This window comes from Anguilla rostrata, chromosome 9 (assembly GCF_018555375.3).
Source record: "Anguilla rostrata isolate EN2019 chromosome 9, ASM1855537v3, whole genome shotgun sequence".
NCBI classification, from domain to species: Eukaryota; Metazoa; Chordata; class Actinopteri; order Anguilliformes; family Anguillidae; genus Anguilla; species Anguilla rostrata.
This window is the reverse complement of record NC_057941.1, coordinates 3,637,910-3,647,500: the sequence shown is the minus strand read 5'-3', so window position 1 is coordinate 3,647,500 and position 9,591 is coordinate 3,637,910. Positions and strand designations below refer to the sequence as shown.

At 47.3% G+C, this 9,591-nt stretch overlaps 1 long non-coding RNA gene across 2 annotated transcripts in view; it reads right to left on the bottom strand.

Annotated features, from left to right (window-relative positions):
- LOC135262707 (uncharacterized) overlaps nt 1–9,591 on the bottom strand; it is a 121,772-nt gene that overhangs the window by 62,836 nt on the left and 49,345 nt on the right. The gene's annotated exons all lie outside the window — the stretch shown is intronic.

Below are 9,591 nucleotides of genomic sequence, written 5' to 3'. Positions count from 1 at the left end.
TCAATCGGAAGAATCTCTTGTAGGTCACTTTGTTAATCCCCTTTATGAATTTAAAAGCCTCAATCAAATCACCCCTAAGTCTCCTTTTACTAAGCTTGAAGAGATTAAGCATTGTAGGTCCTTCCTCATAACTTTCATACCAGGAATCACTTTGGTTGCCCTTCTTTGAACCTTTTCCAGAGCCTCTATATCCTTGTTGTAGTACAGTCCCCAGAACTGCACAAAAAACTCTTTGGATTTATACTCAATACTTTTGGCTATATTTACCAGCATCCTGATGAGCTTTTTTTACCATTACAGGAAGTCTTAGGAGATTATTCAAAACCAATAGCATGGCGACTCACAGTCTGCAGATGTTTGTCAGAGCCGGACACTCTAATGACTCTAATGGAATATTCACTGTCTTCATTTCGCCGGAGGAAGCCGGTTTAAGTCTATGCAAGGATCTGAGGTTTAAAGTTCCCCTGCTGGATTGAGGCCTTCCTTGAAGTGAGCAGCCCGGTTCTACCGTATAAGGAGCCCTGGAGATGCCAGTTGGCTCCGGACAGTTTTTTTTGTTTGTTTTTTGTTTTTTTGCGAAGGCTTATTGGCCTACTCTCTGGCAAGTCTCACGACGGGCACTGATGCGTTCCGTGTTTCCGGCCAAAAGTCGGCCCACTCGTACCGTATCACAGCAACCCAGGAAGCATGTCCGTGGAGACCGCTGATGAAATTGATTACCTTGAGCGGAGCGGTGGTGTGGGAAGGTGCTCCCGGCTGCTGTACAAACCCGTTAAGCCTGATTTATTTCCGGTGCTTTGCACAGCGATAAAAGAATCCGCGGTTATGAGGGAAGGGATGTTTTTTTTTTCGTTTTTTTTTTTTCCGAGATCGAGCTTGAATGTAAAACACAAATTCGTTTTACCCCCTGGCATGTGATAATTGATACAGCTTCTCTTGACCCGTCGTGCAAGATTTAACCTTGATTGACTTTCACTCAGATCTGTCACTGTGTTGAACATGGGATGCCCCGTCCTAGACTCTGTTATGAATTGCTCCATTACAGACGTACACGCAGGGGAATGCTTCGGGGAGGAATAGATAAGAGCAGCTGCTAAGTGATTGTAATGAAACGTAATGAGAATTAGAGCACTGTAGATGGCTGCGGCACTATGCGATTGAATTATGGACCGAATGACCATGTTGTTAAGGGTAAGCTATACCATTACCACTTCTGCCCATTGTTACACTGAGATGCAAATCTATATTTTCAGAGTAAACAGATGTAATTCTATGGTATAGTGGACTGAAGTCTTATTTTGTTTTATCGCTGAACAGTTGTATCTTATCGGGTAATCAAACTTCAAATGATATGATCTGAGCCCACTTCTGATTACTCCTCCCCCACACACCACACACACACACACACACACACACACACACACACACACACACACACACACACACACACACACACAGACCTAGGTCTTGGTCTGAACATGACTAAGCAGACCTTTGGGTAGATCCAGAACATCTCCTCTGACGATGCAAGGCCCCTTCACAAAGAGTAGTGTTCCACACTAACGTACTGGTTCTTAAACTTTTTTAATATCGGAAGTCAAATTAGAAATGCTTTTTAATATAGGAACCCGAATTAGAAAAGCTTTTTAATATCTGAATCCAATTTAGACATTTAATATCTTTCAGGGACCCATCAAATTCACACACTAGCACAGCCTAGTGAACTGCAGGCTCATTCCGGGACCCACCTCACACACTCCCGCGACCCATTTGGGGTCCCAACCCCATGGTTTAAGAAACACAGCTCTAATGAAAACCTGAAGAATGTGAATTAGGGGAACAGTAAGCTGGTTTCAAGAGAGTGTTTGTATGTAATGGCCACCTGAAGGCATGAATGTTTCTCTCTGTGTCAATGGGATGCAGTACTGACACCATGACTTTTGCTTGGCGCTCCATATTAATAGTTACTTTTGCAACACTGACTCTTCAAAAAAGTTAACTTTCATCCATCCATCCAGCGACACTACACCAGAGGGAAGAATGGATATAACTATTCATAGCCAGACACAATGCTGTAATTTCTGATAAATGTAAATAAATATGGGATCCCTTTGTCATGCCAGGTTCATATGAGGATGACTCCCTTGTCATGCTGAAAGATTATTGGGGTCCGGGTTGCATGTACGGTGTAAAGCAGGACTGCCCAACCCTGCTGTCATGTAAGGTTTCAGTTTGCCCTTAAAGGCACACCGGACTCTACTAATTAGCAGCTCATTGAGATCTCTCCCTGTTGAATGGGGTGTGCTTCGTTTGGGTCGGAGTGAAAGCCTACAGGACGGTAGATCTCCGGGAACAGGGTTGGGCAGCTGTGCCCTAGCTGTTGAATGGGGTGTGCTTCGTTTGGGTCGGAGTGAAAGCCTACAGGACGGTAGATCTCCGGGTACAGGGTTGGGCAGCTGTGCCCTAGCTGTTGAATGGGGTGTGCTTCGTTTGGGTCGGAGTGAAAGCCCACAGGACGGTAGATCTCCGGGAACAGGGCTGGGCAGCTGTGATCTAGCTGTTGAATGGGGTGTGCTTTGTTTGGGACGGAGTGATAACATGCAGGACGGTAGCTCTCCCAGCAGTAAAATGTCCAGTGTTAATTCAAAGAGTGGGACCAAATGTACTCCGTTGGAGTTGAATTAACACTGGACCGTTTACTGTCCAGGAACAGGGTTGAGCAGCCCAGGTGTAAAGCGATGTGAACATACTTTTACACTGCCAAATCCATCGCTGGGTTTTTTTCTATAATTTCACCTTAAAGAGAGAGGGACCAAAAATGAAATCAGGTTCTGATTTACACGGCTGGAGATTTGAATCCCGGATTTTAATGAACCGCCTCTGTTTAGGCGCTGGTTTAATTTCGCGAACGGAGATCGTGACGGCGCACAGCCCGCCGCGGCGCTAAAAGTGCGCTATCGTTTCGTCTGGTTGCCTGGCGGAGAGCCGCCGCTCCTGCTTACTGTGATTATCAGCGCGCGTCAGACAAACACCGCCGGGCTCAGCCAACAGATTATTTGTGTCAACAGAGATCTGCGCATACGTGTGTGTGGGCGTTTGTGTGTGGGCGTGTGGGTGTGTGCGTGTGTGTGTGCATATGTGTCTGTGTGTGTAAATGTGTGTGTGTGTAACTGTGTGTGTGAGTGTGTGTGTGTTTGTGTAACTGTGCGTGTGCGCGTGTGTGTGTTTATAACTGTGTGTGTGTGTGTGCACGTGTGTGTGTGTAACTGTGTGTGTGAGTGTGTGTGTGTGTGTGTGCGTGTGCATGCGAGCATGTTCCTCCTTTTGCAATGAGGGCCTGTCTCTCCAAGGCAGCCCGAACAGGTCAGGGCTGGTCTGGCCACATTGTTTCGTACACCCCAGAATACAGATGCCAGCGTAAGCCTGACCGGCCGGTGCTGCTGCGGGCCAGCAGGGTTGGGGGGGGGAGGGGGGGAGGGGGGGGAGTTTGTGTACACCCTGTGTCCATTTAGAGCCCCCGCACGCCACCGTACCTCCAACCCGCCGCTGCAGTGCGACGGCTGGTCCGTTCGGGCAGGGAGCTGGCAGTGCCCCACACAGTGCCCACACGGGGCCCACATGGGGCCCTGCCTCCTGACACGGGCCTGGTACCCGCCCCTCCCGGCCCGGCCCGGCGCTCCATAAGGCCCCGCCGCGCGGTGTCAGCCGCCGACACGGCCCATCCGGTTCCGCCGGCTTGTCTTCCCGCGCGCGGACATATGGACCCGCAGAGGGAGCCGTGACACGGACCTCCCCTGTTTCTGTTTTTGTTTTGGTTTTTTTGTTCCCCTGCCTCGGGCACTTCGCCTCCCGCAGGACCGAGAGAGCGCTTTGTCGCGGTTCTCTGTGCACGCGTACGCCTGTTTTCGTTTCTCCTTATCGCATCGCTTCTGACAACCGGACTGCGTCGCCCTCGCCCCCCGGCGACGACCGTGAGCGACAGCTCCCGCCCGGAGACGCGGCTTCCTGTCGGAGAGACCGCATCCACGCGACACTTCCTCCCCACGTCCATCGCAGTTAATTTGTCCTCAGCAGGGGGCTCAAAACAGATTGACAAAATCGACCCCGGAAGGGCAGGAAGGCAAGCCCCAATCCAAGACCGCCCCCCCCCCTTCCCTCCCCTCATTACCTAGCTCATCAGGTGGTACGGGGGATGGGGCGTAGGGGGGGTCAATCTCCAGATCGATAGCGTCACTCGTGGTCTATCGAGCGGCCACGTGTGGTGTGCACGCCGACCAATCAGAAAGGTCCACACCTCCGCACCCCCCCCCCCCATCGCTCCGCTATCCTTACGAAACCAAACGCGCCCCCAAAGCCACGTGCGGCCGCTTCTCGATTCGAACCCGCCCCACGGCGCAGCGGACCCCCCCAGGACAAAGTGCCGATGCGTCTAATTAGTCTTCAACCGCTAACGTTGGGATTAACGCTGGGACCCGCTTGCGGAGCTCCTGGACTGCCCGCGATCGCGACGATCTTGGCGCCGGGGAAAAAAAAAAATGGCAGCCGATAATGAGAAACTTCATAAGGGGCGATTAGGTATTCAGTGCCAATTAACCGACACACCTGTTCCCTCTCAGGCGCCGAGATCTCGGTAATGAATCTTCATCCCGAGGAGCAGCGGCTAATTAACCTCTCAGCGTAATCAATACCGGCGTGGGTCACCGGAGCCGGCGCCGAATGGAAGCCCACGTGGCGTCGCGTTATGTTTTGGGTTTTTTTTTCTTCCGCTTTTTGAATTAAAGCCCCCCCCCGGATGTATCGATACCGACGCGGGTTTTAAAATTACATTTGTGACCGGAGTGAAAATGTTATTCAAGCGCCTGAGTGTTTTTTTTTTTCCTTTCTTTTTTTTCCCACAGCACAGACCCGGAGCTTATGGAGACGTACCGAGAGAAAACAGTGTCGCTGAGCGAGTGGATTGTGTGCATAGGACTTTATTGGAATGTGCAGGATATTAATGTGAAAGGGCTGTGGAGTTTGGACTCAGAATAACTTGTTTGCACTCTGCAGCCTGTTTCCTCAGCCAGATATATTTCCCCTGAAAGTTCAGCTGCTTTGAAGTATTTCTGGACAGTACTTCATTTAAATGGGTAAATTTCACTGAAGGGAAACCTGGTAACCTTCTCTGGCTCCTCCACTCCCCTGCTACCCACACTTTTGAAGTTTCAAAAAGGTGCGCTACATTGCTCTGTCTGCTTGGCTCACACTGTACCCCACCTGTACTCCACCTGTATCCCATCTGTACCCTACCTGTACATCTCCTACACTCCTCCTACACTCCACATGTACCCCACCTGTACTCAACCAGTACTCCTCCTATACACCTCCTGTACCCAATTTGTACTCCACCTGTACTCCTCCTGCACTCCTCCAACACTACACCTGTACTCCTCCTATACCCTACCTGTACCCTACCTACAGAGCCATTTCATCAATTAACTGTCGCTTGTATGTACAGCAAAATATACAAATGACTTTTTCATGCATATTTTACTGAAGTAATGCAAGTTATGTTCCATGCACAAGGATGCAACAGCTCCCCTGCTGGGACTCAAACCTGTAACCACTAAGTTAAAAGCCCTGTTGCTTAACTGCTATGCTACGCTAGTACCCCACTGCAATTAAACGACCAGCAGATGCAAGCACAGAGCACAGCAGGAAGCTTTCCTCATGAGGCCTACCTCTTCATGTGTTCTGAAAATTATTTGAAGACGTATTTACTTGGGTGAAAAGATCTCCCGTTCTTGTAAACTATTTTTGAAAGTTGTGCAGGAGACACTGTCCTGAATTAAATCATGTTTTCTCCCCCCTGTTTCTGAATTGCCCGTTCTCTGCCCAAAAAGAGCAACACAAATTGAGTGTGATTCAGCACTTAGATCAGATCAGTAATGGGAAATGTTTTCATTTGCAGCGGGTCTAGCCAGGCCTCCATTTTGCATTTATTTGGATGATGGTCTTCTCTCTGAGATAATAAAAGGGAATGAACTCACAGACAGTAGTGTTTCCTTGCGGGAATTAAAAGGAAACTAGGCAGAGGACATTTTTGATAGAGGAGTTGGAGCACGGCCAGTGGAGGTGACTAAGCCAGCTGCAGTCATGCATTAGTGGCAGTTCTGCCCATTTTGTGTCACACATCCATCAGTACAATAAGCAATAACAATTTGTTTGGTTTTTATTTAACATGTTTCAATAAAGAATACACCTGCCACAACATCAAAGGTGGATACGATGCACTATTTTGTATTGAACAGTTTGGGAGGAGGGGGGAGGGGGGTTGTGCATATTTTTTTTTTTATATCATAGTTTTACTGATACCTCTTTTGACAGTAGCAGTTCAGGTGTCAACCCACCCCTCACCCCCCAGCTATCCCCTAAAGCTATCAGCAGCAATACAGCATAATGTAATGTAGTATAATGGTTAGGGGACTGGGCTTGTTTATATTTTCAGCTGTATAAATGAATTCTTGTCAAAAAATGTTTAAGGTGTGTACATCATCCTGGATAACAATGTTTGCTAAATGCCCATACCGCAATGTATTGAAATTACTTATTTCATACGTGGAGAAAAGATTGCATCATGGGCCCATAAGAATATATTCATTAAAATGTACTATTAACTATTTATGAGGACTATGGAGACTATGTTTCTGTGCCACATGGGCAGTACGTATTATAGACCAGCTGTATCAGCAAGGAAAGAAGTACTGTATATCAGCAAGGAATGAAGTACTGTATACCAGCACAGAAGGAAGCACTGTATATCAGCAAGGAATGAAGTACTGTATATCAGCAAGGAATGTAGTATTATATCAGCAAGGAAGGAAGTATTGTATATCAGCACAGAAGGAAGTACTGTATATCAGCACAGAAGGACGCACTGTATATCAGCAAGGAATGAAGTATTGTATATCAGCACAGAAGGAAACACTGTATACCAGCAAGGAAGGAAGCATTGTATATCAGCAAAAATGAAGTACTGCATATCAGCAAGGAATGAAGTACTGAATATCAGCAAGGAATGAAGTACTGCATATCAGCAAGGAATGAAGTACTGCATATCAGCAAGGAATGAAGTACTGCATATCAGCAAGAAAGGAAGTACTGCATATCAGCAAGGAATGAAGTACTGCATATCAGCAAGGAATGAAGTACTGCATATCAGCAAGAAAGGAAGTACTGCATATCAGCAAGGAATTAAGTAATAATATTAATAATAATAATAATACATTTATTATATATAGCGTTTTTAGTGGACTCAAAGGCACTTTATTACTGCATATCAGCAAGGAAGGAAGTATGCTGGCCGTGACTTTCGACTGACAGGCCCGTTTAGCTTCGGAGACCTCACATTTAGACCTGGCACACTTTTAATCCTGAAAGGACCTCACCCTTTTAGGAACGGGGGCGAGCGGCACGAGGGTGTCCCGGGGAGCCGACCCTCTTTGATTTCCGCTGAGAGCGCGTTTAAGCTCGGGTCTCCTCACCCGACCCGTTCGCGCCGAGCGCAGCCGCGGTCAAACGGCACGGGGCTGCCGGTCTCCGGAGGTCAGGGGCGTAATTAAGGGGGGGGGGGGGGGGTGACCTCATTACTTTGATTACGGCTCACAGTTTTGTGACTGCGTTGCTTCGGGGGTTCATCAAAAAACGAGAAAAGGTGGGCAGTCACATTTGGCTCACGGGGGAAGGGGAGAGAAAAAAAAAAAAAAAAAGTAAAAATAGAACTTTCATAGAATTAATTATTCCTCTTCTGAAAGTGCGCCGGCTTCCACAACCCCCGAGGCGGTTTTAAGACGGACTAATGCAAAAATAATCTACGGGTGGAGTCGGGCAGGAGAGCCGGGTCCGGCCAGGTCTGAGAACCGCGCGCGAGACGAAAGCTGACGGCTTTTTTCTTCTCTCCCTATCTGTCCAGCGTACTTTCGGGGGGGGGGGGGGGGGAATTGGAAAAAAAAAAAAACGTATAATAAGCTCATCTCGGGATCTGCTTTGAAGTCGAGAGCGTGTGCCGAGAGCGAAGAGGATCCAGGTCGTGTTTGAAATGCTAATCAGGCGGCAGACGGGGTTCGCCGGAGCGTTAGTCAGTGCAAACGAAAGAAGAGAGAACACGCCTGGGCTAATTTCTTATATCTTTTATTTTGGCGTTATTATTCTATCTTAATGAAGGATAATGTTCAATATCTGAAAGCCTCATCGCCTCCCGCCTCCCCCGTACGCTGTAGCGGTTCGTAACCGATGGGATCTTTTAAAGGAAATCTTGCCGATAAGCACACAGAATATTTATGGATAATATCTTTATTATTTGATTTCGGTGAAGAGAGCTGGCAAGCTAAAGTTAATTACAATGGACCGTGTGTTAGGATGGAAAATGAAGGACTGTTTTTTTTTCTCTCTATTAAATAAATTAAAGTTCTACCCTCCTCTTTTCAACTTCTGCTGCAAGCCTATTTAATTCACATACAGGGATCTGAAATCTATTTATATTCCCTTATATATTTCTGATTCGTTCTCTCCGCCAGATTAGCGGGTTAAAGAATGGAATTAGAGAACGGTATTACGGCTATAACTTTGAATAACGCTTAAAGAAAAACCACTCAAGTAAAAAAGGGTGAAATTGAACACAGATACATTTAGCCATAAAAATACAGGTTCAGGGCCCAGCTGGAGTGCCCCTCTTTGTCATCCTGATACTCCGCTTTGCAGAGCTCCGTTAACATCATCCCCAGTGGCTAATGGGTCAAACGACAACTCCAAGAACCAAGCGCCAAGGACTGCTTCAATAACTCCAGCAATAAAAATAAAAAAACATTCCTACATCTCTGGCCCCTAAAGACGATTCCTCAACTGTTGGGCCGCTGCTGCAGGTCCATCTCCAAAGCCTGTCCCAACAACTCCAGAACCAACATCCGGTCAAACAACCCACAGAATCAATGACTGCTCACACAACTCCCAGTATCAATAACAACTCAGAGACTCCAGAGCACCTGCAACAATATTTATACCGTGACACACAGCATGAGTAGGCTAACTGCTTTGCGCCCTTTTGACCCTGGTCTGGGTGTTAAATGACTTTGAAAAAAACCATTGATTTGCACACCTTGTGGAGTTGGCCAAGGATGAAAGAATATTCCAACAGAAACCACCTCTCGGCCGGTCTAGTGCTTCAGCATTCCACTAGGCCAACTGGTTCTCACGATCAATTTGTATCTATTCAACGAATTTCCAGCACCCCAAAATGCATACTTATCCTATTATTGATGGACAGCACAAAAATGTTGGAATTCAGTATGGACGGTATTGGCATACCTTTTTGTGTGTGTGTGTAGATGAGGAGGCAGCTCCCAAAACAGAACCACCTGCACTGGTACCAACCCTACATGAACTTGTTTTTTTTAATGAGGGACCGGTATCATATATATATAACAGATAAGACGACTTGTGGCAGCCTGCCACTTGTACAACCTAGAGACTGTTTCCTGGTCTGGGACGCAGCTGATATATAGCATGACGAACTGGGCTCCCTTCAATAAGACCTGGGCCAGTGATTAGCTCAAC